We start from the raw sequence: 27,722 nt of genomic DNA on the forward strand, positions 1-27,722 counted from the left end.
TCTTCTTGTCCTTCTTTACCGATGCCTGGTATGGCGCCGGGACTAGCATCCTCATTAGTAGAGGATCGACCGGGTTTTCGGGGAGCGGAGCCGGACACCGAATCTGCTCCGCCTTCTTGGTCCAGACCTGTTTGGAGATGGACTACTCAATACTTCTCATTCGGATGGATGCACCAATTGTTGTTCGGAGGTTTTAGAATTTACCTTAGAGGATGGATGATTGCAGTCGAGGCTGGTGTCGTCCGATGACTTTGGCCATGATTTCTGCTTCTTAAAAACAGCTTCCAGATCCCCTTATGTGTTGTGCCGTAGAACTGTTGTAGGGCCCGCGGTCCTTCCGTATTGAACTCCCACATCTTGAGGGGCCGCCGCTGGCAGGGAAGTGCTCGGCGGATCAACATCACTTGGATCACATTAGCGAGGGTAATGTCCATTGCTATCATGCCTTGGACGCGTTTCTGCAGCAGCAGCACCTCATTGACCGACTCCCAGTCTAGACCCTTGTCGGTCCAGGATGTGAGCCTTAGCGGGGGTCCGGATCTGAAGGCTGGAGCGACTGCCCACTTAGGGCCGCGGGGTTCTGTGATATAGAACCATTCCTGTGCCATATCCTGACGGTGTCCACAAAGACTCCCTTCGGCCAGTTGACTTTGGGGAGCTTGCTCAACATGGCGCCACCGTAGTCTGCGTGTTGCCCATCAACCACCTTCGGCTTCACGTTGAAAATCTTGAGACATAAGCTGAAGTGTGGAGGGACGCGTAGGAAGGCCTCACACACGACGATGAACGCTGAGATGTGGAGGAACGAATTTGGGGCCAGATCGTGAAAATCTAGACCGTAGTAGAACATGAGACCCCTCACAAAGGGGTGGAGGGAGAATCCGAGTCCGCAGAGGAAGTGGGGGATGAAGACCACCCTCTCACCGGGCTCCAGAGTGGGGATGACCTGCACCGGATCAGGAAGCCTGTGCCTGATTTCCGTGGTTAGATGTCGCGCCTCCCGCAACTCCATGATGTTCTCTTCCGTGACGGAGGAAGCCATCCACTTGCCCTGAGAGCCGGCCATGGTCGGAGGAGTTGCGGAGGGGATAAAAGCTTGGAACTTGGGCGCTGGAGCTCGAGGATGGGGAGGCAGAGAGAGAGAGAATGAGGCGTGGGACAGAAGAGTTGGATTCTATCCACTTATATGGACTTCGAATATCAAGTGTCCCCCCCTCCCTTGAGCCTTAAAACTCGCTGTTCCCAAGGGGTCGTGCGAACAACACGGTTAGATTTCCAAAACTCGTATTGATGAGAGTCCCACAATAAGGGGACACGATCTCTGCTTTGACAAGCCGTGTCGATAGGAGTTGTGTGTTAAAACGCGAGGCAGGAGGCCCAAAAACGGTTCTAAATGATAGCAGAGCTAGGTGTGACGTTTCGCTGGAAAAAGTTGTCAATGGATATATCTTATTTTAAGTATTATGCTTTTATGGTTGGAGGGTTAATCTGTTAAACAGATCCGGACATAGTTCTTGTTGATCAACTACTTTAAAGTATTCAGAGGAGGAACCCGCCTTGCAATGCCAAAGACAATCTGCGCGCCGGACACATCGTCATTGAAGCCTGGTTGAGGGGCTACTGAGGGAGTCCCGGATAAGAGGGTCCTTGGGCGTCTGGGCTATGCAACATGGGCCAGACTAATGGGCCGCGAAGATACAAGATAGAAGACTTTCCCCGGTGTCCGGATGGGACTCTCCTTTGCGCGGATGGCAAGCTTGGCATTCAGATATGAAGATTCCTTTCTCTGTAAACCGACTTTGTACAACCATAGCCCCCTCCGGTGTCTATATAAACCGAAGGGTTTAGTCCATAGAGGCAATCATAATCCTATAGGCTAGACATCCAAGGTTTAGCCATTATAATCTCGTGGTAGATCAACTCTTGTAACCCCTATACTCATCGAAGTCAATCAAGCAGGACATAGGGTATTACCTCCATCAAGAGGGCCCAAACCTGGGTAAACACCATGTCCCTGTCTCTTGTTATCTTCGATCCTTACACGCACAGTTCGAGACCCCCTACCCGAGATCTGCCGGTTTTGACACCGACACCTATATCTGCTCAAATCAACTGTGAAGGTTAGAAAATAACGATACTCACCACGAGCCTCAACACTCATCGGACTGCATACACCGGTATGTATTATTTCCAATAAGTTAGTGGCTCGCTCCATTGTTCCGGAGAACGGAGTTTTATTCATCTTGCCCATGAGGCATGGTTCACAAGTATCAAATGATTCATAATCAAGTGATTCCAATAGCCAATCTGCATAGAGTTTCTTCATGTGCTTTACACCAATATGATCAAAACGGCAGTGCCACAAATATGTTGCACTATCATTATAAACTTTGCATCTTTTGGCATCAATATTATGAATATGTGTATCACTACGATCGAGATTCAATAAACCATATACATTGGGTGTATGACCATAAAGGTTTTATTCATGTAAACAGAACAACAATTATTCTCTGACTTAAATGAATAATTCTATTGCAATAAACATGATCCAATCATATTCATGCTCAACACAAACACCAAATAACATTTATTTAGGCCCAACACTAATCCTGAAGATAGAGGGAGTGTGCGATGGTGATCTTATCAACCTTGGAATCACTTCCAACACACATCGTCACCTCACCCTTAACTAGTCTCTATTCATTTTGCAACTCCTGTATCGAGTTACTAATCATAGCAACTGAACCGTTATCAAATACCCTGGGGTTACTATGAACACTAGTAAAGTACACATAAATAACATGTATATCAAATATACCTTTCACTTTGGCATCCTTCTTATCCGCCAAGTATTTGGGGTAGTTCCGCTTCCAGTGACCATTCCCTTTGCAGTAGAAGCACTCAGTTTCAGGCTTAGGTCTAGCTTCGGGTTTCTTCACGGGAGTGGCAACTTGCTTCTCATTCTTTCTTGAAGTTCCCTTTCTTTTCCTTTGTCCCTTTTTCTTGAAACTAGTGGTCTTGTTAACCATCAACACTTGATGCTTGATACGTCCATTTTGCATCATGTTTTCTTACTGTTATTTATAATGTTTTTATCCATAATAATGCTTTTTGGAGTAATTCTAATGCCTTTTCTCTCATAATTTGCAAGGACACACCAAGAGGGAGAATTCCGGCAGCTGGAAATCTGGACCTTGAAAAGCTACGCCAGGCCACCTATTCTGCATAACTCCAAATGAGCTGAAACTTTATGGAGATTTTTTATGGATTATTTAAGAAATAGTCGAGCCAATAAACACTAGAGGGGGGCCACCAGGTGGGCACAACCCACCTGGGCGCCCCAGGCCCCCCGGGCGCGCTCTGGCGGGTTGTGGCCTCCTCGGCCCACCTCCGGTGCCCATCTTCTGGTATATAAGTCATTTTGACCTAGAAAAAATAAGGGAAGGACTTTCGGGATGAAGCGCCGCCGCCTCGAGGCGGAACTTGGGCAGGAGCACTTTTGCCCTCTGGCGGAGCGATTCTGCCGAGGGAACTTCCCTCCCGGAGGGGGAAATCATCGTCATCATCATCACCAACAACTCTCCCATATTGGGGAGGGCAATATCCATCAACATCTTCACCAACACCATCTCATTTCAAACCCTAGTTCATCTCTTGTATGCAATCTTATTACCGGAACTATAGATTGTTGCTGGGGGGGACTAGTAGTGTTGATTACATCTTGTAGTTGATTTATGGTTTATTTGGTGGAAGATTATATGTTCAGATCCAATATGCTATTTAATACCCCTCTGATCTTGAGCATGATTATTATTTGTGAGTAGTTACTTCTGTTCTTGAGGTCACGGGAGAAATCATGTTGCAAGTAATCATGTGAATTTGATATGTGTTCGATATTTTGATAGTATGTATGTTGTGATTCCCTTAGTGGTGTCATTTGAACGTTGACTACATGAAACTTCACCATATTTAGGCCTAAGGGAATGCATTGTGGAGTAGTAAATAGATGGTGGGTTGCGAGAGTGACAGAAACTTAAACCCCAATTTATGCACTATTCCGTAAGGGACCGATTGGATCCTAGAGTTTAATGCTATGGTTAGAATTTATTCTTAGTACTTGTCGTAGTTGTGGATGCTTGTGGGAGGGTTAATCATGAGTAGGATTTTTGTTCAAGTAAGAACAGCACCTAAGCACGGTCCACCCACATATCAAATTATCAAAGTAGCGGACACAAATCAAACCAACATGAAGAAAGTAACTAGATGAAATTCCCGTGTACCCTCAAGAACGCTTTGCTTATTATAAGAGACCGTTTTGGCCTGTCCTTTGCCTCAAAAGTATTGGACTACCTTGCTGCATACTTGTTACTATTATTGTTACTTGCTCGTTACAAGTTATCTTGCTATCAAACTACTGACTACTTGCAATTTAAGCACTTGTAGACATTACCTTACTGAAACTACTTGTCATTTCCTTCTGCTCCTCGTTGGGTTCGACACTCTTACTTATCAAAAAGAGATACAATTAACCCCCTATACTTGTGGGTCATCAAGGCTATTTTCTAGCGCTGTTGCCGGGGAGTGAAGCGCCTTTGGTAAGTGGAATTCGGTAAGGGAACATTTATATAGTGTGCTGAAATTTATTGTCACTTGTTACTTGCTACCTCTTGAGCAATGCGTTGGTTTTCCCTTGAAGAGGAAAGGGTGATGCAGCAAAGTAGCGTAAGTATTTCCCTCAGTTTTTGAGAACCAAGGTATCAATCCAGTAGGAGGCCACACACGAGTCCCTTGCACCTACACAAATAAATAAATCCTAGCAACCAACGGATAAGGGGTTGTCAATCCCTACACGGTCACTTACGAGAGTGAGATCTGATAGATATGATAAGACAATATTTTTGGTATTTTTATGATAAATATGCAAAGTAAAATAAAAGGCAATAAAAATAACTAAGTGTTGTAAGATTAATATGATGGAAAATAGACCCGGGGCCATAGGTTTCACTAGTGGCTTCTCTCAAGAGCATAAGTATTCACGGTGGGTAAACAAATTACTATTGAGCAATTGACAGAATTGAGCATAATTATGAGAATATCTAGGTATGATCATGTATATAGGCATCACGTCCGAGACAAGTAGACCGACTCCTGCCTGCATCTACTACTATTACTCCACACATCGACCGCTATCCAGCATGCGTATAGAGTATTAAGTTCATAAGAACAGAGTAACGCTTTAAGCAAGATGAGATGATGTAGAGGGATAAACTCATGCAATATGATATAAACCCCATATTGTTATCCTCGATGGCAACAATACAATACGTGCCTTGCTGCCCCTACTGTCACTGGGAAAGGACACCGCAAGATTGAACCCAAAGCCAAGCACTTCTCCCATTGCAAGATAGATCAATCTAGTAGGCCAAACCAAACTGATAATTCGAAGAGACTTGCAAAGATAACCAATCATACATAAAAGAATTCAGAGAAGATTCAAATATTGTTCATAGATAAACTTGATCATAAACCCACAATTCATCGGTCTCAACAAACACACTGCAAAAGAAGATTACATCGAATAGATCTCCACAAGAGAGGGGGAGAACTTTGTATTGAGATCCAGAAAGAGAGAAGAAGCCATCTAGCTAATAACTATGGACCCGAAGGTCTGAAGTAAACTACTCACACTTCATCGGAGGGGCTATGGTGTTGATGTAGAGGCCCTCCGTTATCGATGCCCCCTCCGGCGGAGCTCCGGAAAAGGCCCCAAGATGGGATCTTGTGGATACAGAAAGTTACGGCGGTGGAATTAGGGTTTTGGCTCCGTATCTGGTAGTTTGGGGGTACGTAGTTATATATAGGAGGAAGGAGTACGTCGGTGGAGAAACAGGGGGCCCACGAGGGTGGAGGGCGCACCCAGGGGGGTAGGCGTGCCCCCTACCTCGTGGCCTCCTGGTTGATCTCTTGACGTAGGGTCCAAGTCCTCTGGATCACGTTCGTTCCGAAAATCACGTTCCCGAAGGTTTCATTCCCTTTGCACTCCGTTTGATATTCTTTTTCTGCGAAACTCTGAAATAGGCAAAAAACATCAATTCTGGGCTGGGCCTCCGGTTAATAGGTTAGTCCCAAAAATAATATAAAAGTGTATAATAAAGCCCAATAATGTCCAAAACAAAATATAATATAGCATGGAACAATCAAAAATTATAGATACGTTGGAGACGTATCAAGCATCCCCAAGCTTAATTCCTGCTCGTCCTCTAGTAGGTAAATGATATTAACAGAACTTTTGATGTGGAATGCTCCTTGGCATAATTTCAATGTAATTCTTCTTAATTGTGGTGCGAATATTCAGATCCGAAAGGTTCAAGATAAAAGTTCAATATTGACATAAAAATAATAATACTTCAAGCATACTAACTAAGCAATTATGTCCTCTCAAAATAACATGGCCAAAGAAAGTTCATCCCTACAAAATCATGTAGTTTAGTCTTGCTCCATTTTCATCACACAAGAATGATCTCATCATGCACAACCCTGATGACAAGCCAAGCAATTGTTTCATACTTTAGTAATCTCAAAAAATTTCTACCTTCACGCAATACATGAGCGTGAGCCATGGATATAGCACTATTGGTGGAATAGAATATAATGATGTGGGTTATGTGGAGAAGACAAAAAAGGGAGAAAGTCTCACATCAACGAGGCTAATCAATGAGCTATGGATATGCCCATCAATTGAAGTTAATGGAAGAGTTGGGATTGCCATGCAACGGATGCACTAGAGCTATAAATATATGAAAGTTCAACAAAAGAAACTAAGTGGGTGTGCATCCAACTTGCTTGCTCACGAAGACCTAGGGCATTTGAGGAAGCCCATTGTTGGAATATACAAGCCAATTTATATCATGAAAAGTTCCCATTAGTATATGAAAGTGACAAAACAAAAGACTCTCTATCATGAAGATTATGGTGCTACTTTGAAGCACAAGTGTGGTAAAAAGGATAGTAACATTGTCCCTTCTTTCTTTTTCTCTCATTTTTTGGGCCTTCTCCTTTTCTATGGCCTTTCTCTCTCTTTTTTATTTTTTATTTTTCCTCACTTGGGCAATGCTCTAGAAAATGATGATCATCACACTTGTATTTATTTACAACTCAATGATTACAACTCGATACTAGAACAAAGTATGACTCTATATGAATGCCTCCGGCGGTGTACCGGGATATGCAATGAACCAAGAGTGACATGTATGAAAGGATTATTAATGGTGGCTTTGCCACAAATACTATGTCAACTACATGATCATGCAAAGAAATATGACAATGATGAACGTGTCATGATAAACCGAACGGTGGAAAGTTGCATGGAAATATATCTCGGAATGGCTATGGGAATGCCATAATAGGTAGGTATGGTGGCTGTTTTGAGGAAGATATAAGGATGTTTATGTGTGGAAGAGCGTATCGTATCATGGGGTTTGGATGCACCGGCGAAGTTTGCACCAACTCTCAATGTGAGAAAGGGCAATGCACGGTACCGAAGAGGCTAGCAATGATGGAAAGGTGAGAGTGCGTATAATCCATGGACTCAACATTAGTCATAAAGAACTCACATAATTATTTCAAAAATCTACAAGTCATCAAAAACCAAGCACTACACGCATGCTCCTAGGGGGATAGATTGGTAGGAAAAGACCATCGCTCGTCCCCGACCGCCACTCATAAGGAGGACAATCAAAGAACACCTCATGTTTCAAATTTGTTACATAACGTTTACCATACGTGCATGCTACGGGACTTGCAAACTTCAACACAAGTATTTTTCAAATTCACAACTACTCAACTAGCACAACTTTGATATCACTACCTCCATGTATCAAAACAATCATCAAGCATCAAACTTCCCTTAGTATTCAACACACTAATAAGAAAGTTTTTACTAGTCTTGAATACCTAGAATATTAGGATTATTTAAGTAAATTACCATGCTATTTAAGACTCTCAAAATAATCTAAGTGAAGCATGAGAGAAAAATAGTTTCTATAAAACAAAACCACCACTGTGCTCTAAAAGATATAAGTGAAGTACTAGAGCAAAAACTATATAACTCAAAAGATATAAGTGAAGCACACAGAATATTCTAATAATTTCCGAATCATGTGTGTCTCTCTCAAAAGGTGTGTACAGCAAGGATGATTATGGTAAACTGAAAAGCAAAGACTCAAATCATACAAGACGCTCCAAGCAAAAAACATATCATGTGGTGAATAAAAATATAGCTCCAAGTAAAGTTACCGATGGAAGTAGACGAAAGAGGGGATGCCTTCCGGGGCATCCCCAAGCTTTGGCTTTTAGGTGTCCTTAGATTATCTTGGGGTGCCATGGGTATCCCCAAGCTTAGGCTCTTGCCACTCGTTGTTCCATAATCCATCAAATCTTTCACCTAAAACTTGAAAACTTCACAACACAAAACTTAAAGTAGAAAATCTCGTGAGCTCCGTTAGCGAAAGAAAACAAAACACCACTTCAAGGTACTGTAATGAACTCATTCTTTACTTATATTGGTGCTAAAACTACTGTATTCATACTTCTCTATGGTTTATAAACTATTTTACTAGCCATAGATTCATTAAAATAAGCAAACAACACACGAAAAACAGAATCTGTCAAAAACAGAACAGTCTGTAGTAATCTGTAGCTAACGCAAGATATGAAACCCAAAAAACTCTAAAATAAATTTATGGAAGTGAGTAATTTATCTATTAATCATCTTCAAAAATAATTAACTAAATAGCACTTTCCAAATAAAAATGGCAGCAATTCTCGTGAGCGCTAAAGTTTCTGTTTTTTACAGGAAGATTAAAAAGACTTCCCCCAAGTCTTCCCAACGGTTCTACTTGGCACAAACACTAATTAAACACAAAAAAACACAAACAAAACAGAGGCTAGATAAATTATTTATTAAATAACATAAAGGAAAATATTGGGTTGTCTCCCAACAAGCGCTTTTCTTTAAAGCCTTATAGCTAGGCATAATGTTTCAATGATGCTCACATGAAAGACAAGAATTGAAGCACAAAGAGAGCATCATAAAACACGTGACAAACACATTTAAGTCTAACATACTTCCTATGCATAGGCATCTTATAGACAAACAAATTATCAAGGCAAGCAAAAACAAGCATATGCAAGGAAGCAGAAAGAAACAATAGCAATCTCAACATAACGAGAGGTAATTTAGTATCATGAAAATTTCTACCACCATATTTTCCTCTCTCATAATAATTATATGTAGGATCATAAGAAAATTCAACAAAATAGCTATCACATAAAATATTTTCAACACGATACACATGCATGCAAAGTTTATACTCTTCCAAAATAGTTGGATTAATATTAACTAAAGTCATGACCTCTCCAAACCCACTTTTATCAAAAATTTCATAAGATTGAACATTCTCCAAATATGTGGGATCTAAAGTTGACTCCAAACCCACTTTCAATAATATTGCAAACACTATTATCAATCTCATATTCATCATGGGGCTTAAATAAATTTTCAAGATCATAAGAAGAATCATCCCAATCATGATCATTGCAACAAGTAGAGGACATAGCAAAACTAGCATCCCCAAGCTTAGGGTTTTGCATATTATTAGAACAATTTACATAATCAGAATTTATAATAAAATCATTGCAATCATGCTTTTTATTCAAATATCTATCGTGAATCGCTTCATAAAGTAATTCATCACACTTTTCAAATTCATGAATTTCAAGCAAAACTTCATAAAGATAATCTAGTGCATAAAACTAACTAGCAATTGGTTCATCATAATTGGATCTCTTAAAAATATTAGCAAGCGGATGAGGATCCATAGATCTTAGGTTTTCTGTTTAGTAATAAATAAACAACTATTCCAACCAAACGAGCAAACGAGCCAAGTAAGACATCAAAGCAAATGGAAAGACGAAGAGAAGAAGGGCGAATAAAATGGCAAGCGTGAAGTGGGGGGAGAGGAAAACGAGAGGCAAATGGCAAATAATGTAATGCAGGAGATAAGGGTTTGTGATGGGTACTTGGTATGTCTTGACTTGCAACGGCGCCACAAGTGACTCGTTGTCGGGAGTCAAATCTTGGCTTGTCTTGCCTTGCGTGAACCTCCCCGGCAACGGCGCCAGAAATCCTACTTGCTACCTCTTGAGCACTACGTTGGTTTTCCCTTGAAGAGGAAAGGGTGATGCAGCAAAGTAGCGTAAGTATTTCTCTCACTTTTTGAGAACCAAGGTATCAATCCAGTAGGAGGCCACGCACGAGTCCCTCGCACCTGCACAAACAAATAAATCCTAGCAACCAACGCGATAAGGGGTTTTCAATCCCTACACGGTCACTTACGAGAGTGAGATCTGATAGATATGATAAGAGAATATTTTTGGTATTTTTGTGATAAAGATGCAAAATAAAATAAAAGGCAATAAAAATAACTAAGTTTTATAAGATTAATATGATGGAAAATAGACCCGGGGGCTATAGGTTTCACTAGTGGCTTCTCTCAAGAGCATAAGTATTCACGGTGGGTAAACAAATTATTATTGAGAAATTGACAGAATTGAGCATAGTTATGAGAATATCTAGGTATGATCATGTATATAGGCATCATGTCCGAGACAAGTAGACCGACTCCTACCTGCATCTACTACTATTACTCCACACATCGACCGCTATCCATCATGCATCTAGAGTATTAAGTTCATAAGAACAGAGTAACGCTTTAAGCAAGATGACATGATGTAGAGGGATAAACTCATGCAATATGATATAAACCCCATATTGTTATCCTCGATGGAAACAATACAATACGTGCCTTGCTGCCCCTACTGTCACTGGGAAAGGACACCGCAAGATTGAACCCAAAGCTAAGCACTTCTCCCATTGCAAGAAAGATCAATCTAGTAGGCCAAACCAAAATGATAATTCGAAGAGACTTGCAAAGATAACCAATCATACATAAACGAATTCAGAGAAGATTCAAATATTGTTCATAGATAAACTTGATCATAAACCCAAAATTCATTGGTCTCAACAAACACACCGCAAAAGAAGATTACATCGAATAGATCTCCACAAGAGAGGGCGAGAACTTTGTATTGAGATCCAAAAAGAGAGAAGAAGCCATCTAGCTAATAACTATGGACCTGAAGGTCTGAAGTAAACTACTCACACTTCATGGGAGTGGCTATGGTGTTGATGTAGAAGCCCTTCGTGATCGATGCCCCCTCCGGTGGAGCTCCGGAAAAGGCCCCAAGATGGGATCTCGTGGATACAGAAAGTAACGGCGGTGGAATTAGGGTTTTGGCTCCGTATCTAGTAGTTTGGGGGTACGTAGGTATATATAGGAGGAAGGAGTACGTCGGTGGAGCAACAGGGGGCCCACGAGGGTGGACGGCGTGCCCAGGGGGTAGGCGCGCCCCTACCTCGTGGCCTCCTGGTTGATGTCTTGACGTAGGGTCCAAGTCCTCTGGATCACGTTTGTTCCGAAAATCACGTTCCTAAAGGTTTCATTCCGTTTGGACTCCGTTTGATATTCTTTTTCTGCGGAACTATGAAATAGGCAAAAAACAACAATTCTGGGTTGGGCCTCCTGTTAATAGGTTAGTCCCAAAAATAATATAAAAGCGTATAATAAATCCCAATAATGTCCAAAACAGAATATAATATGGCATGGAACAATCAAAAATTATAGATACGTTGGAGATGTATCATTACTATGGAAAACTATCCTATGAGGGGTTTGTTCGGGGTATCTTCACCTCGTCCGGAACCACAATTAGCCACCCCTCAACCTACTGCACCTACTGAAAATATTGAATATGAAATTCCTTCGGGTATGATAGAACAACTGTTAGCTAATCCTCATGCAGGAGATGGAACTGAACATCCTAATATGCACTTGATATATGTGGAACAAATTTTTGGATTGTTTAAGCTTGCAGGTTTACCCAGAGATGAGGTGATGAGAAAGGTTTTTGTTGGGGGAAACTGATCCACGAACACCTATGGGGCCGGCGGACCGGGCCCCTTTCGGTTCGGTGGGGGGCGGAGATAGCACGAAGAGCGGATCGAGGCGAAGCACACGAGCAGTTTACCCAGCTTCGGAGCTCTCCGGAGAGATAACACTCCTACTGCTGCTTGTCTGGTTGTATTATCTTGTGTTCTTGCTCTCGAGAGAGAGCGTGGTGTTTTCTGGGCTACGAATGAATCGAAGCGAACTGTCCGAACCCCCTCTACGTTGCGCATGGGCCTCCTTTTATACGCTAAAGGGATCACCGACAGGTGGCAACGCAGAGGAGGGTACAAATGTAAAAAGTGAGGTGGTTGGTACAGTTGCTTGTACAGTGTACCCTACCTAACCCTGATGGCAAGGGACAAGGGCATTAAATGCCCGTCTGAGTCGCCCAAACAGTGCAGAAAAGGACCGTTAGGGGCGCCACCGTTCGCCACGATGGCGATCCCGTCAGCTTCACATGCCACTGCGCACCGCTGGCTGCATAGCCTCCCGCCACGCGCGCCTGGAGAGGCCCTCAGGGCGACACGTTGGTGGATGTGCTGGAGCGTGGGCACAGAGTGGCCGCCTGCCGTGGCGAGCGCCTTGCCGCTGCTATTATCTTGTCGGGTCCGGAAGGTTGTCGCTCACCGGGCCTCGAGGTACCTGGGGTGGTCTTCCCGGCAAGCTCCTCTTGCCGGGGCCTTGTTGCCTTGCCGGAGCGCGTGGCGCGTCGCGGCAAGTACCTTGGCGTGCCTTGGTTGGCCTTCCCGACAAGCTCCTCTTGCCGGGGCCTTGTCTCCTGAGCTTAAATACTTTGTTCTTGAATCGCTCCAAGGGGACCATGGAGGATCTTGGCGTTCGCCCGGCAAGCCTTGCCGCGGGGTGCTGCAACTGCCCGTGCACAAGTTCGGGGTTCTAGGGTACCCCTATTCTAGTACACCGACAATTTTACCTTTATCTTTAAAGGGAAAAGCATTGGCATGGTATATGCTATGCGATGATATTGGATCATGGAATTGGAATCGTTTGAAATTGGAGTTCCACCAAAAAAATTATCCTATGCATCTAGTTCATCGTGATCGGAATTATATATACAATTTTTGGCCTCATGAAGGAGAAAGTATCGCTCTAGCTTGGGGGAGGCTAAAGTCAATGTTATATTCATGCCCCAACCATGAGCTCTTAAGAGAAATTATTATCTAGAATTTTTATGCTTGGCTTTCTCGTAATGATCAAACCATGCTTGATACTTCTTGTGCTGGTTCATTTATGAAGAAGACTATTGAATTCCGGTGGGATCTTTTGGAAAGAATTAAACGCAACTCTGAAGATTGGGAACTCAGCGAAGGTAAAGAGTCAGGTATTAAACTTAAGTATGATTGTGTTAAGTCTTTTATGGATATCGATGCTTTTCAAAAGTTTAGCACTAAATATGGACTTGACTCTGAGATAGTAGCCTCCTTTTGTGAATCATTTGCTACTCATGTTGAACTCCCTAAATAGAAGTGGTTTAAATATCACCCACTTATTAAAGAAGAAATTAAAGAACCAGTATCAGTTAAAGAAGAAACTATACTTTATAATATTGATCCAGTTGTTCCTTCTGCTTATATAGAGAAACCACCTTTTCTTGTTAGGATAAAGGAACATGCTAAAGTTTCAACTGTGGTTAACAAAAGCTATGTTAGAACACCTAAACCTGATGAACAAATTAGAGTAGAACGTAATGTTGCTATGGTTAAAGATCTCTTGGAGGAAGATATAGATGTGCATGTTATTTACTTCTGTGCAGAAGCTGCTAGAATTGCTAAACCCGAAAAAGGGATAAAAATAGACCAGTTGTTGGCCTATCTGTCATTTTATTTAAAAATAGGAGATCACTATTATCATGGTTTATGTGACATGGGTTCTAGTGTGAGTGCTATCCCTTACACTTTGTATCAAGAAATTAGGAAAGACATAGCACCTACAGAGTTAGAAGACATAGATGTTACTAGTAAACTTGCAAATAGAGACACCATATCACCTTGTGGGATTATTAGAGATGTTGAAGTCTTGTGTGGGAAAAATAAAATATCCTACCAATTTTCTTGGTCTTGGTTCCCCACAAGATGACTTCTGTCCCATTATCTTTGGTAGACCTTTCTTGAACACAGCTAAAGCTAAGATAGATTGTAAGAAACAAATTGTGGGTGTTAGTTTTGGTGATGAGTCTCATGAGTTTAATTTTTCCAAGTTTAGTAGAAATCATCATGAAAAAGAATTTCCTAGTAAGGATGAATTAATTGGTCTTGCTTCTATTGTTGTGCCACCTAGCGATCCTTTAGAACAATACTTGCTAGACCATGAGAATGATTTACATATGCATGCAATAAATGAAATAGATAAGATTTTGTTTGAACAACGTCCTCTGCTTAAACACAATTTTCCAATTGAAACTCTGTGAGGTCCTCCTCCACCTAAAGGTGATCCTTTGTTTGAATTAAAACAATTGCCAGACACTTTGAAATATGCTTATCTTGATGAAAAGAAGATATATCCTGTTATTATTAGTGCTAACCTTTTAGAACATGAAGAAGAAAGATTATTGAGAGTTCTAAGGAAGCACCGGGCTGCTATTGGATATACTCTTGATGATTTGAAGGGCATTAGTCCCAATGTCGGTGTCAAAATCGGCGGATCTCGGGTAGGGGGTCCCGAACTGTGCGTCTAGGCCGGATGGTAACAGGAGGCAGGGAACACGATGTTTTACCCAGGTTCGGGCCCTCTTGATGGAGGTAAAACCCTACGTCCTGCTTGATTAATATTGATGATATGGGTAGTACAAGAGTAGATCTACCACGAGATCAAGGAGGCTAAACCCTAGAAGCTAGCCTATGGTATGATTGTTGTATATGGAGTTGATTGCCTACGGACTACAACCCTCCGGTTTATATAGACACCGGATAGGGTTAGGGTTACATAAAGTTGGTTACAATGGTAGGAGATCTTGAATATCCGCATCGCCAAGCTTGCCTTCCACGCCAAGGAAAGTCCCATCCGGACACGGGACGAAGTCTTCAATCTTGTATCTTCATAGTCCAGGAGTCCGGCTGAAGGTATAGTCCGGCTACCCGAACACCCCATAGTCCAGGACTCCCTCAGTAGCCCCTGAACTAGGCTTCAATGACGACGAGTCCGGCGCGCAAATTGTCTTCGGCATTGCAAGGCGGGTTCTTCCTCCAAGTCCTTCATAGAAGATTGTAAACACCAAGAGTAGTGTCCGGCTCTGCAAAATAAGCTTCCACATATCGCCATAGAGAGAATAATATTAACACAAATCAAATATGCTGACGTATTCCGCAGTGCGTCATCACACTACAGCTAAGTCCTTTACTCGAATCGTTTTCACTTTTCCACCTCAGCATGTTTTGCGAGGCGGTTTCCTTGGCACGTCTTGTCAAAGCAGAGACCGTGTGCCCCCCTTTTATGGGATTCTCATCAATACGGACGTGGGTAACCCAATCGTGCCCATTAGCATGTTTTCTCGATTAAAGGCGAGTCCCAAACGGTTACGGGGAGGGCTCCTGGTATTCAACCTCTTATAAAGAGACCAGGGCCTTACTCCTTTTCTCCAATCCCAAAACAAGTTTGCCCATCGCCTCGAGTTCCAACACCCTAGGCTCTAGATTCCGGGCGCCTAAGACCTTCGACAATGTCCGGTTCCGACCTTCAAGGCCGATGGATGCCCTCCTCCGTCACGGAGGAGGACGTGCTAAAGTTGAGAGAGGCTAAGTTCTTGACCGCCGAAATTCCGCACAGGTTGCCTGCTCAAAGGCAGGCTATCCCCAGTCCCCAGCCCGGTGAGAGCGTAGTGTTCGTGTCTCACTTCCTTCGGGGGTTAGGCTTCCCGATGGATCCCTTTGTGAGGGGACTGCTGTTTTATTACGGGCTGGAATTCCACGACTTAGCTCCGGAGTCCATCCTCCATATCTCCTCATTTATCGTTGTATGCGAAGCGTTCCTCCGTGTTACCCCTCACTTCGGATTATGGCTCAAGACTTTCAAAGTGGAGCCGAAGATGATGAAGGGACGGCACGCAGAGTGCGGAGGCGCTGTTATAAGAAAAAATGATGATGCTCCATGGCCCGAGGGCTCTTTTCAAGAGGAGCTGGGCTTGTGGCAACAGGAGTGGTTTTATATCACTGCTCCCCGGAGCGCCAAGTGGGTGGCGCTTCCTGCCTTTCGCTCGGGTCCCCCACCACGGCTAGCATCATGGGTTAACAGAGGGTTAGATTGGGGTTTGCCCAAAGACGTGCCCTTGTTACAGGGCCGAATTAAGGATCTCTTAGAAGGAGACCTCAGCTTGGTCAAGGTGACGCATGTCATGCTGATTCCCCGAATATTGCCCGGCAAACGTTGCCCCCTTCGCCTATGGGAGTTTAATCCAGAGGGACCGCGAGCTCTCCAGAACTTTATGGGCGCAACGCCCGCGGAGATGTATAGACTGTTCTTCGGATCACAAGAGATGTGTCCGGATTTAACCGAGGACGCAGGCCTAAGCTGCAATTGCCCGGATACTCAAGTAAGCAACCTTGTGCCCGGACCTTCTATCCGTATAATTGTCATAAACTTGCCCCTAAAAGAGTCGTCCTTTTAAACAGGAGTGGATAGCGAAGGCAAAGCTGATCAGTTGTCCGGCTCCCCTTCCTGAAACCAGGCCGGATCCCGTGCTGGTCAGGATGCTGGAGATAATGCCTTTGGAGGGGGAGGACAAGGAAGCTATGGCCTCCTCGAAGGAGGCTGCTCTGAAGGGAGGAACCGACAATTCCTTTCCTAAGGGGAAGAAGAGAGCCGCCTCTGACGACCCGGAAACCATGGCCTCGAAACGGGGAGAAAATCCTCGTCAGAGGGTCCGACGCCGGGGAGTTCCTCGGTCGGACTACGCCCTCAAGGGGATCAGCCCTCCAGCGAGCCATAAGTGGAGAAAAGATTTTCCTTTTGAGGGATGAGGGAAATCCTTGATTTATATCTGAGAAGATTAACCAAACCTTTATCTTGTAGCTCGGACCTCAGCCCTTCTCAGCAGAGCTCATCTTCGGGGAATCTCCTTCTGGAGATGATGGAGAGCGGGACGCCTCCCCCTGCCGTGCCGCCCAGCGAGGCGGGCGACCCTGAGGTGTCGTCGCGGAGTGTTTCTCCAAATCCGGCAGGGGCGGAAGGTGGCTATGCGGCCCCCCGAGGTTCTCCGCGTCCGGCCTTCGAAAGAGGTCATGGGACGAGCCCAGCACCGTCTAGTGCTCGGCCGGAGGAGCTAAAGATTCTGCTGGGGCGAGCTTCTATCTCAGAGGAGCACCGCGCATTGATGGGCACGGTGATTGAAAGGATTTCATCCGTAGAGAGCGGATTGTATGAGGCCGTCAAAAGTTTACTGACGGGTTTCGAGGTGCATTTAATAATGTATACTTTTGTCAGTTGCGCATGAGTAAGATGCGCCCTGTGTAGATAGTAGCCCCTGAGACTCTGCGCGTCGTCAAGAAATGACGGCACGTGGAGGATCATAATCCCAGGTCTAAGATGTCGCCTTTGAATGTAGGCAGCAGGGTGTCCGGAATTGAGCCGGGCTGACGATTTTGCCGAACTAAAGCGGCAACTGGACGTGGCAGATGCCGACATCACGCTTGCCAATAAGCGGTTTGATGAGGCTCAAGGTATGTAATTCCTCGGGCGGCATCAGGTAAGAACAGTTTTATGCCTGTGTCTTACGATGTGTGTGCTTGACGCAGATGGTGCAGCCGCCGTGGAGAGTCTTAGGGTAGAACTTGCCCGAGCTAAAGAACAAGCCAGCGAAAGTGATGCGGCCACCAGGAAAGCCCTTGAAGAGCTGAGAGCCGAACAGGCTGCTCATTGCCGAAGCAAGGAAGAGATGGCCGAGATGGCCGAAAAGTTAAAAAGCGCTACTGACCGTTGCAGACTTCTTGAAAAAGAAGACCAGGCGAAATAGACGGACTTAGAGAAGGCCATTGCCAATGCCAAGGACGCGCGCTCTGCGATGAGAGCTGCGAAGGAGGAGCTGCGTCAGGCCGAACAGATTGCGGCTGGAAAGCCCTTTACGCTGCGAAGGAAATTTTGTGATCCGAAGTTTGCTCCGTTGGACCGGATGTGGAGTGTGGAGGATACCTATCTGGACTTGGCAGCAAGTGTTTCTGATGCGACCGAACACTTTCGAGATCAGAAAGATCGCGAAGTGGAAAAGCTTTTCTGGTCACAATTTCACAATCCAGAGCGTCCACTGGCAGTGGATGATCGTTTGGCTCAATGGGCCAAACTGAATAGGTTGTCTGGACTCGCCATGAAGTACGTCATGGGTCACCTGTGGCCGGGGAGATCGGAGCCGAAGAGTTATTTCAGCTTGGTGCAGCAATTCCTTGACGTGGTGCCGCGTATAAATGCAATGAAGAGGTCAGCATGCATAGAGGGCGCTAGGATGGCTCTTGCCCGTGTTAAGACATACTGGGCAGAGATGGAGACCACCGTTGTTGCGTCCCGAGATTCGGACAAAAGCCGAGTACCCTCCGAGCACTATTTTCAGGAAGTTCTTGAAGGCGCTCATGTAATAGAGATGCAGTGCCCGAAAGATGCTATGTTATGATAGCATATGTAATTATAAAGTAATATTTTGATAAACTATAGTGGCCTTTTTTATACTTTTGCCTCCAAGTATTGGGAACACCTCCTGTGCGGCCGTTTTAATATATATATATATATATATATATATATATATATATATATATATATATATATATATATATATATAGAATCTGAAAGATGGCAGTCGTTGGCTTCAGCCCCCACGCACATAGTGCGGGGGTGCTCGCAGAAGACACATTTTCACACTTAACCCAACGTCTTGGTCCTACAAAGGAGGTGATAGCGCAGCGGGCCATGCAACCGGACTATAATGCTTTAACACTTTCACTTAGCCATAGGAGTTTGACAGTGAGACTATTTAGGTAGCCCCTTGGTGGCAACTGCGCTCGTCCGAGTTCGGGGCGCGTATGTGCCTGACCGGGAAGCGGCCCTTCGTTAAAGCAGAGGAATCCGATAGATTCCGATAGGTCATCGAGTGGCTGACCAGTCTCACGCTACATCATGACAGTCAGTTTTCGGCTTTCTCTACTGAGGTGCTCGCCCGGCCGAACCGGGGCACAATCGCAGTAGTTTTCCTGGTGCTACCTTAGCCGATAGAGCGGAATGTAAGGTAGCCGAACTCAGGAGCCGGGCAACCCAACATTTGACCAAAGACATGATTCGGAGCTGATGCATATAATGCCAAAACTCGCGACGCCGAACACTCCCTAAGGTGTTCGGTCTTTATGAGTGCAGGCGAAACAACACTCTTTATTAAAAAAGCCCCTAGTGTCCAGGTACGTGCAAAAATTCTGACGTGGCCACATGCCAAGACGCCAGCCTCCTCCTTGGTTATATCAGAAAGAAAAAACCAGGGGATGTGTAGCAACAAGAGACAGTAAAAAAGGTTTACGCAGGGTCTTAATCTAAAAAGAATCCTTTAGGACGGGTCCCTACTGCACGTCTGTGCCTGTGTCTCCGTTGTGCCGTATCCTGGACGGGCGCCGCACGACGTTCATCTGTAAAAGAGAGGAACTGAGTTGAAAACGGGTCGTGCCGCAAAAGTTTAAAATAAACAAAGTATAAAGTAAGATATATAAGATTGAGCTTTATTGTCTCTTATTGTATATGCGTGGAGCCCCTAGTGCGGGGGTATATGGCTTCTAGGCCTGCATCAATGATGATTTTGCACCGAACTCGTATATCCGCGTTCGTGGTCTTGAATGACCTATTTCGAAGTTTTTTGGCCGGTGAGGCCATTTTGCTGTGGGGCTGTCAAAGCGGCCGCACAGTCCTCCGCTTGGGGAGGCGCACTTTAGTGCTTCCCCTTCAAAGAGATGATGCCTCGTGGACCGGGCATCTTAAGCGTAAGAGATGCACAATGCGGTATTGCGTTAAAGCGAGCGAAAGCTTCGCGCCCCAGTAGTGCTTGATAGCGACTTGAGAACGGGACGATATGGAAGGTCAGCTTTTCGCGGCGGAGGTTATCGGCAGAGCCGAATATGACTTCGAGCCGGAGAAAACCCATACAATGGGTGTCCGGACCAGGTATTACCCCTTCAAAGGAGGTTTTGCTGCGGCGGATTCTTGCTGGGTTTATCCCCATGTGCTGGATTGTATCCTGATATATCAGGTTTAGTCCACTGCCGCCGTCCATAAGGACATTTGAAAACTGGAGTCCGCCAATTATTGGATCGAGTCTCAAGGCAGTCCAGCCTACATTCTTGACATTCCTAGAATAATCTAGCTGATCGAAGATGATCGGTTTTGACAACCAGTGGCAGGACCCTTTGGGGATGGGCCGTGTGGTGCGTACCTTTACGGGCGCCGCACGTTTTGTTATGTGAAGTGAGTTCACTGTTTTTACTTCTTGTGGGAAGTTCTTTTGTTTCCTGGTGCTCTGCTTTTGGGGTTCGTCCTCGTCTTCGCTTGGTGTGTCGAGCCCCTTGTGCTCGACATTGAGTCTGCCGGATTGTTTGAAAACCCAACAGTCTTTGTGGGTATGGTTAGTAGGCTTCCCGGGAGTACTGTGTATCTGACATATCCTGTCTAGGATTTTATTTAGGTTGGGTGGATCGTCCCTGTTATCCCGGGGGGCGATTTTTCCTGATTTTGTCGTGAGCCTTTGAATCCGGGATTGACTGCCGTGCTCTTCGGACTTTTGTCCTTAGTCCAGCGACGGTCCTTGTGGCGTCGCGGTTTTCCATTTCCATCCCTAGTTTCGGATGTACTTGGGTCGCTGGGGCTGCACCTTGCCAACCAGCTGTCCTCCCCTGCACATAAGCGGGTCATGAGGCTTGTTAGTGCGGCCATTGTTCTTGGATTTTCTTGGCCGAGGTGCCTGGCGAGCCATTCATCTCGGACGTTATGCCTGAAAACTGCTAAGGCTTCGGCGTCCAGACAGTCGACTATCTAATTCTTTTTAGTGAGGAATCTATTCCAGAACTGCCGAGCTGATTCTCCGGGTTGTTGAGTTATGTGACTAAGATCGTCTGCATCCGGAGGGCGGACATAGGTCCCTTGAAAGTTTGCTCGGAAAGCATCCTCGAGCTCTTCCCAGCTTCCAATTGTGTTTTCGGGAAGGCTTTTAAGCCAATGCCGGACTGGCCCTTTAAGCTTAAGGGGTAGTTATTTTATGGCGTGGAGATCATCTCCTCTAGCCATGTGTATGTGGAGGATATAATCCTCGATCCAAACTCCAGGGTCTGTTGTTCCATCATATGCCTCTATGTTTACGGGTTTGAATCCCTCTGCGAATTCATAGTCCAGGACCTCATCGGTGAAACATAGGGGGTGTGCGGCGCCCCTGTATTTGGGTGTGCTGGATTCTGATGATGGATTTATAGCGTTGCTTACGAGAGCTTGCTTTCTTGGCCCATAAATGGACCTGACTGGGCCATGATGCGAATCCTTAAGTGGGTCGCATGCCGATTTAGGTGCGGCGCCGCTTGCCGCTTTATGGGGTCATCTATCCGACCGTGTGGCTTTCTCATTTTTTGAATGCGAGGGCTCTTGGGCCTCTTCATCGAATTCAGGCAGTAGCTTTCTTTTCAGATAGATTTTAGTGCGGCGACTGTCGCCGTAATTATCTGCGATATTAATTACTTTGCTCCATCTAATCCGGAGTGCATCTTCCGCTGTTTTTAGCTTCCGCTTCTGCTTTTTTAGGCTGCATGCAGTTGCAACGAGCCTCTCGTGGAGATTCTTCTGCTCCATAGGTTTATCCGGCGTAAGGTCGTCCGGAATGTCGTTTTCGCCGGAGGCGGGATGTTCGGTTTCTCTATCCGTGTTGCCCTATTCGGATGGTTGCTCTAAGGCCTGCTCGTTGTCTACCGGCTCGTCCTTCTCTATGGCTGGGTTTTTGTCGAGGCGGGGCTTGGGTCGGCGTTTATGCCGACGCTTTGATTGTTTTTCGGGGGGTCGATCTCCCGTCCCATCCCCTTTTTCCTCGTTGTCGCTTCCTTTAGGGGTATCCACCATGTACACATCGTGAGATGAGGTGGCTGTCCAATGCCCTATGGGCGTTGGTTCGTCGGTATCTCCTGCATCATCATCCATGCTGTCGATGTCTCCGGAGTCGAAGTTGAGCACGTCGTTTAAATTGTCGATAGTGGCTACCAAGTGGGTGGTGGGTGGGCTTTGAATTTCTTCATCGTCCGTATCCCATCCTCGCTGACCGTAGTTCGGCCAGGGCTCTCCTGATAAGGAGAGAGACTTGAGAGAGCTCAAGATATCGCCACAAGGCGAGTGCTGAAAGATGTTTGCGGTGGTGAACTCCATTATCGGCGCCCAATCGGATTCGATCGGCAGGGGCGCGGGGGGTTTGGAGTTTGGAAAGGAGTTCGGATCCTCAGAGTCACGGATCATGCAGAGTGTGGGGCTAGCGTTCGGCTCGATCGCCTTTGAGATCGAAGCCCCCGAGGTAACGTCCAACTGCTCATCCTCGATTGGCGCAATAGGCTCCGAGTTAGGGGTCGGAACTGATGCGTGTGCGGCCTCCAGGACACTGTCCGGAGGCAGAGCTAGATCATGCCCCTCGAGATAGTGCGGCGCGCTTGGCCGTGGCTCGAACCCGTCGAAGATCAAGTCTCCGCGGATGTCAGTCGGGTAGTTTAAGCTTCCAAACCTGACTTGATGGCCAGGGGCGTAGCTTTCGATCTGCTCCAGGTGGCTGAGCGAATTGGCCCGTAGAGCAAAGCCACCGAAGACGAAGATCTGTCCGAGGAGAAAAGTCTTGCCCTGGACCGCATCGTTGTTGATGATCAAAGGAGCCATCGGGCCTAAAGGAGACAACACAGAGGAACTCTCAATGAAAGCACCAATGTCGGTGTCAAAACCGGCGGATCTCGGGTAGGGGGTCCCGAACTGTGCGTCTAGGCCGGATGGTAACAGGAGGCAAGGAACACGATGTTTTACCCAGGTTCGGGCCCTCTTGATGGAGGTAAAACCCTACGTCCTGCTTGGTTAATATTGATGATATGGGTAGTACAAGAGCAGATCTACCATGAGATTAAGGAGGCTAAACCCTAGAAGCTAGCCTATGGTATGATTGTTGTATATGGAGTTGATTGCCTATGGACTACAACCCTCCGGTTTATATAGACACCGGATAGGGTTAGGGTTACATAAAGTCGGTTACAATGGTAGGAGATCTTAATATCCGCATCGCCAAGCTTGCCTTCCACGCCAAGGAAACTCCCATCCGGACACGGGACGAAGTCTTCAATCTTGTATCTTCATAGTCCAGGAGTCCGGCTGAAGGTATAGTCCGGCTACCCGAACACCCCATAGTCCAGGACTCCCTCACCCACTCTATGTCAACACAGAATTAATATGGAACCTGATGCTAAACCAGTTGTTGATCACCAACGTCGGTTGAATCCGAAGATGAAAGAGGTGGTAAGAATGGAAATATTAGAACTTCTGGAAGCAGGTATAATTTCTCCTATAGCTGATATTAGATGGGTAAGTCCTGTTCATTGTGTTCCTAAGAAAGGAGGTATTACTATTGTTCCTCATGATAAGAATGAACTCATTCCACAAAGAATTGTTATAGGCTATAGAATGGTAATTGATTTTAGAAAATTAAATAAAGCAACTAGAAAAGATCATTACCCTTTGCCTTTTATTGATCAAATGCTTGAAATATTATCTAAGCACATGCACTATTTCTTCCTTGATGGATATTATGGATTTTCACAAATACCTGTTTCTCAACCTGATCAAGAAAAGACCACTTTTACTTGTCCATTTGGAACCTATGCTTATAGACGTATGCCTTTTGGTTTATGTAATGCACTACCTTTCAAAGATGCATGATGGCTATATTCTCTAACTTTTTTGAAATGATTGTTGGGGTTTTCATGGATGACTTTTCTGTTTATGGGAAGTCTTTTGATGATTGTTTGAGCAACCTTGGTATGCTGACTATGCTAATTACATTGTTGCTAAATATTTACCACCTAGCTTTACATACCAGCAAAAGAAAAAATTCTTCTATGATTTAAGACATTACTTTTGGGATGACCCACATCTTTATAAAGGAGTAGATGGTATTATTAGACGTTGTGTACCTGAGCATGAACATGGACAAATCTTACGGAAATGTCACTCTGAGGCTTATGGAGGGCATCATGCTGGAGATAGAACTGCTCACAAGGTATTGCAATCTAGATTTTATTGGCCTACTCTCTTCAAGGATGCCCGTAAGTTTGTATCATCTTGTGATGAATGTCAAAGAATAGGTAATATCGGTAAACGTCAAGAAATGCCTATGAATTATTCACTTACTGTTGAGCCATTTGATGTTTGGGATTTGATTACATGGGGCCTTTTCCTTCCTCTAATGGGTATACACATATTTTGGTTGCTGTTGATTATGTTACTAAATGGGTAGAAGCTATTCCAACCAGTAGTGCTGATCACAACACCTCTATTAAAATGCTTAAGGAAGTTATTTTCCCAAGGTTTGGAGTCCCTAGATATTTAATGACCGATGGTTGTTCACACTTTATTCATGGTGCTTTCCGTAAGATGCTTGCTAAGTATGATGTTAACCATAGAATTGCATAACCCTATCATCCTCAGTCTAGTGGTCAAGTTGAACTTTGCAATAGGGAAATAAAATTAATTTTGCAAAAGACTGTTAATAGGTCCAAGAAGAATTGGTCTAAGAAATTAGATGACACACTTTGGCTTATAGAACAGCTTAGACAAATCCTATGGGCATGTCTCCTTATAAAATGTTTTGTGGAAAAGCTTGTCATTTACCTCTTGAGTTAGAACATAAAGCATATTGGGTGGTTAAAGAACTCAACTATGATTTCAAACTTGCTGGTGAAAAGAGGTTATTTGATATAAGCTCATTAGATGAATGGAGAACCCAAGCTTATGAAATTGCAAAGTTATTCAAAGAGAAAGTTAAAAGATGGCATGACAAAAGAATCCAAAAGCATGAGTTTAAAGTTGGAGAATATGTTCTTTTGTACAACTCTCATTTTAGATTTTTTGCAGGGAAGCTCCTCTCGAAATGTGAAGGCCCATATGTCATCGAGGAGGTTTACCGGTCTGGTGCCATCAAAATAAATAATTCCAAAGGTACTAACTCAAAGGTTGTCAATGGGCAACGAATAAAGAATTATATCTCAGGTACGCCTATTAATGTTGAAAGTAATATTATCCAAACTTTGACACCGGAAGAGCACATAAAAGATTCCTTCCGGAACACTCCAGAATCGTGAAAATAAGGAGGTACGTGACACGGTAAGTAAACGGACTCCGAAAAATCTGCAAAAATATTTTTTATCATTTTGGAATATTTTAAAATTTTGGAAATAAAGAAACTTCCAGGAAGTGTACCTGGTGGGCACAAGACACCTGGGAGCGCCAGGCTTGCCTGGCGCACCCAGGTGGGTTGTGCCCACCTGTGACACTTCTCGTACTATGTTTTTCTACCATATACTTGTCCTGCAAGATAAAAAATCTATATATACTTCCTGAACCTGTTGATCACCGTATGACGGAGAGATCCTCTGTTCTCTTTTTCCTTAGTGTTTTCTGTTAGATTCCATCTACCATGGCCTCTTCAAGATCCTCCAAGGACAAGATCTCTCCTTCATCACCACCAACATCTCCTTCACCACCAAAAGGAGAATTGAGTATCGGGTATGGGCACTCCCCTTGGCTTCCGCCAAGCTTGGGGGAGGTGCCCCGGTATCGTATCGTCCCACTATCTTTTTGCTTTTATTTATCTTCAATCTTTTGCTTTCAGATGAAATAAAGTTTAGTTTGATCCTTTCTTCTTTTGAGAGTTTTCTTACACTTTGTTTGGATGTCTGTATTGGAGGGCTCCGTATTGAATTGGTTGGAATACCAATTCAATAAGGAAATTGTAATGGACATGAATACAAATTCACTTGTTTGGATGTTCACTGAATTGGCCTATGGAATCCGGTGAAGTTTCAATACCAAATCATGTTTGGATGACAAACTATGGAATTGCATAGTAACAAGAGTATGAAGATAATACATTGTTTTATATGCATCAAAACAAAATTTGTGATTCCAAAACTTTTTTCTGTGGGGAATTTTTCAGCAAAACCTGCAAGTAGATAAATAAATATATGCCTATGTTTATAGTCCGACGACAGTGCACAACCGATGTAGCCTAGAACTATGCCTCTGTACAAAGCATGGAATCAATCCCTTTATAAAATGAAAAGATACACACATGCTTCCCACACATCACGAACAAACATCGGCACCTTCTAGGAATCACGGACACCACGCATGGGAGCATTGGCTGCGTCACCATGCAAACTGGGTCACCAGATCTGGGAGCGACGGCGGGGTCACCGAGCTACAGCTACAACCGAGGAGGAGGGCCGGGGAGGAAGGGAACGACGGAGGAGGAAGGGAAGGGTCGGCGGAGAAGGAAGGGAAGGGCTGGCGAGCATACGTGCGCCGCCGAGTATCTCGCCAGGCGCCGCCGTTCTCCTCTCATTCCCTTCTTTCCTTCTGTTTCACGGTCGCGGGAGGGATCGATTGTGTTGACCGGTATCTTTTGCGGGACGAGGGCAATTTAGCCGAAAACGGAGCAAGATGCCTCCAAATTACGGGACGAGAGGATGCGTGCAGGCGGAAACTGCTCTGTATTCGATACCGTTTCAATATGTTGTTTCGGAGTACATCCAAACACCTGAATTGGGGTATCCCAATACCAAATCCAATACAGAGAGCCCAATACAGACATCCAAATGCAGTGTTAGTGATCTATCCATGTAATCGTGTGCAAGTTATATAATGAAGTTAGTTTTAGTTTTTGCTTTCTTTACTTTCATGTTGCAAATGAAGAAAATAATTAAGGAAGAAAGAAAAAGAGAAAGGAAATAAATAATAAAAATATTATATACTAATCCTATGGTAGGTGATGGCACCACATAAGGAAAAGTATAGGTAGCAAATTTTATTAGAAATTGACAAACATAACATTAGTCAATGATGCAACTCATGAAAGAATTAATAAGGGAAGAGAAGATTCACATATAGATATACTATCCTAGAAATCTTTTGTGATTGTGAGCCCTCATCAAAATATTATATGCCAAAAAATTTGACGTTGGACAAGGAAGACAACTAAATGGTTTATGTTTGTTTATATTCACATAGAAGTCATATTGTCATAGATCCTTTAACATGTTATGCTTGCCCTTATCTTTGCTAGCCAAAAATTCTGTACTAAGTAGAGATACTACTTGTGCATCCAAAAACCCTTAAACCCAAATCTTTTTCAAGAGTCCACCATACCTACCTAGGTATTGAGCAAGATCCCTCAAGTAAGTTGTCATCGGTGCAAAAAGGCAATAAAATTGCTTCTAAAAGTGTGAGATCATTTAGTGTAAGAGAAAATTGAGCGTTGTACGAACTTGGATGACAAAGAATAAAAGCGACAGACTGCATAATAAAGGTTGTCATCTTAAGGGGCAATACAACGTGACATTCTCTTGCACTAAGGGATTGAGCATAGAAACAAATAAGCGCATGACAACCTCTGCTTCCCTCTAC

The sequence above is a fragment of the Triticum aestivum genome, chromosome 3A (assembly GCF_018294505.1).
Source record: "Triticum aestivum cultivar Chinese Spring chromosome 3A, IWGSC CS RefSeq v2.1, whole genome shotgun sequence".
NCBI classification, from domain to species: domain Eukaryota; kingdom Viridiplantae; phylum Streptophyta; class Magnoliopsida; order Poales; family Poaceae; genus Triticum; species Triticum aestivum.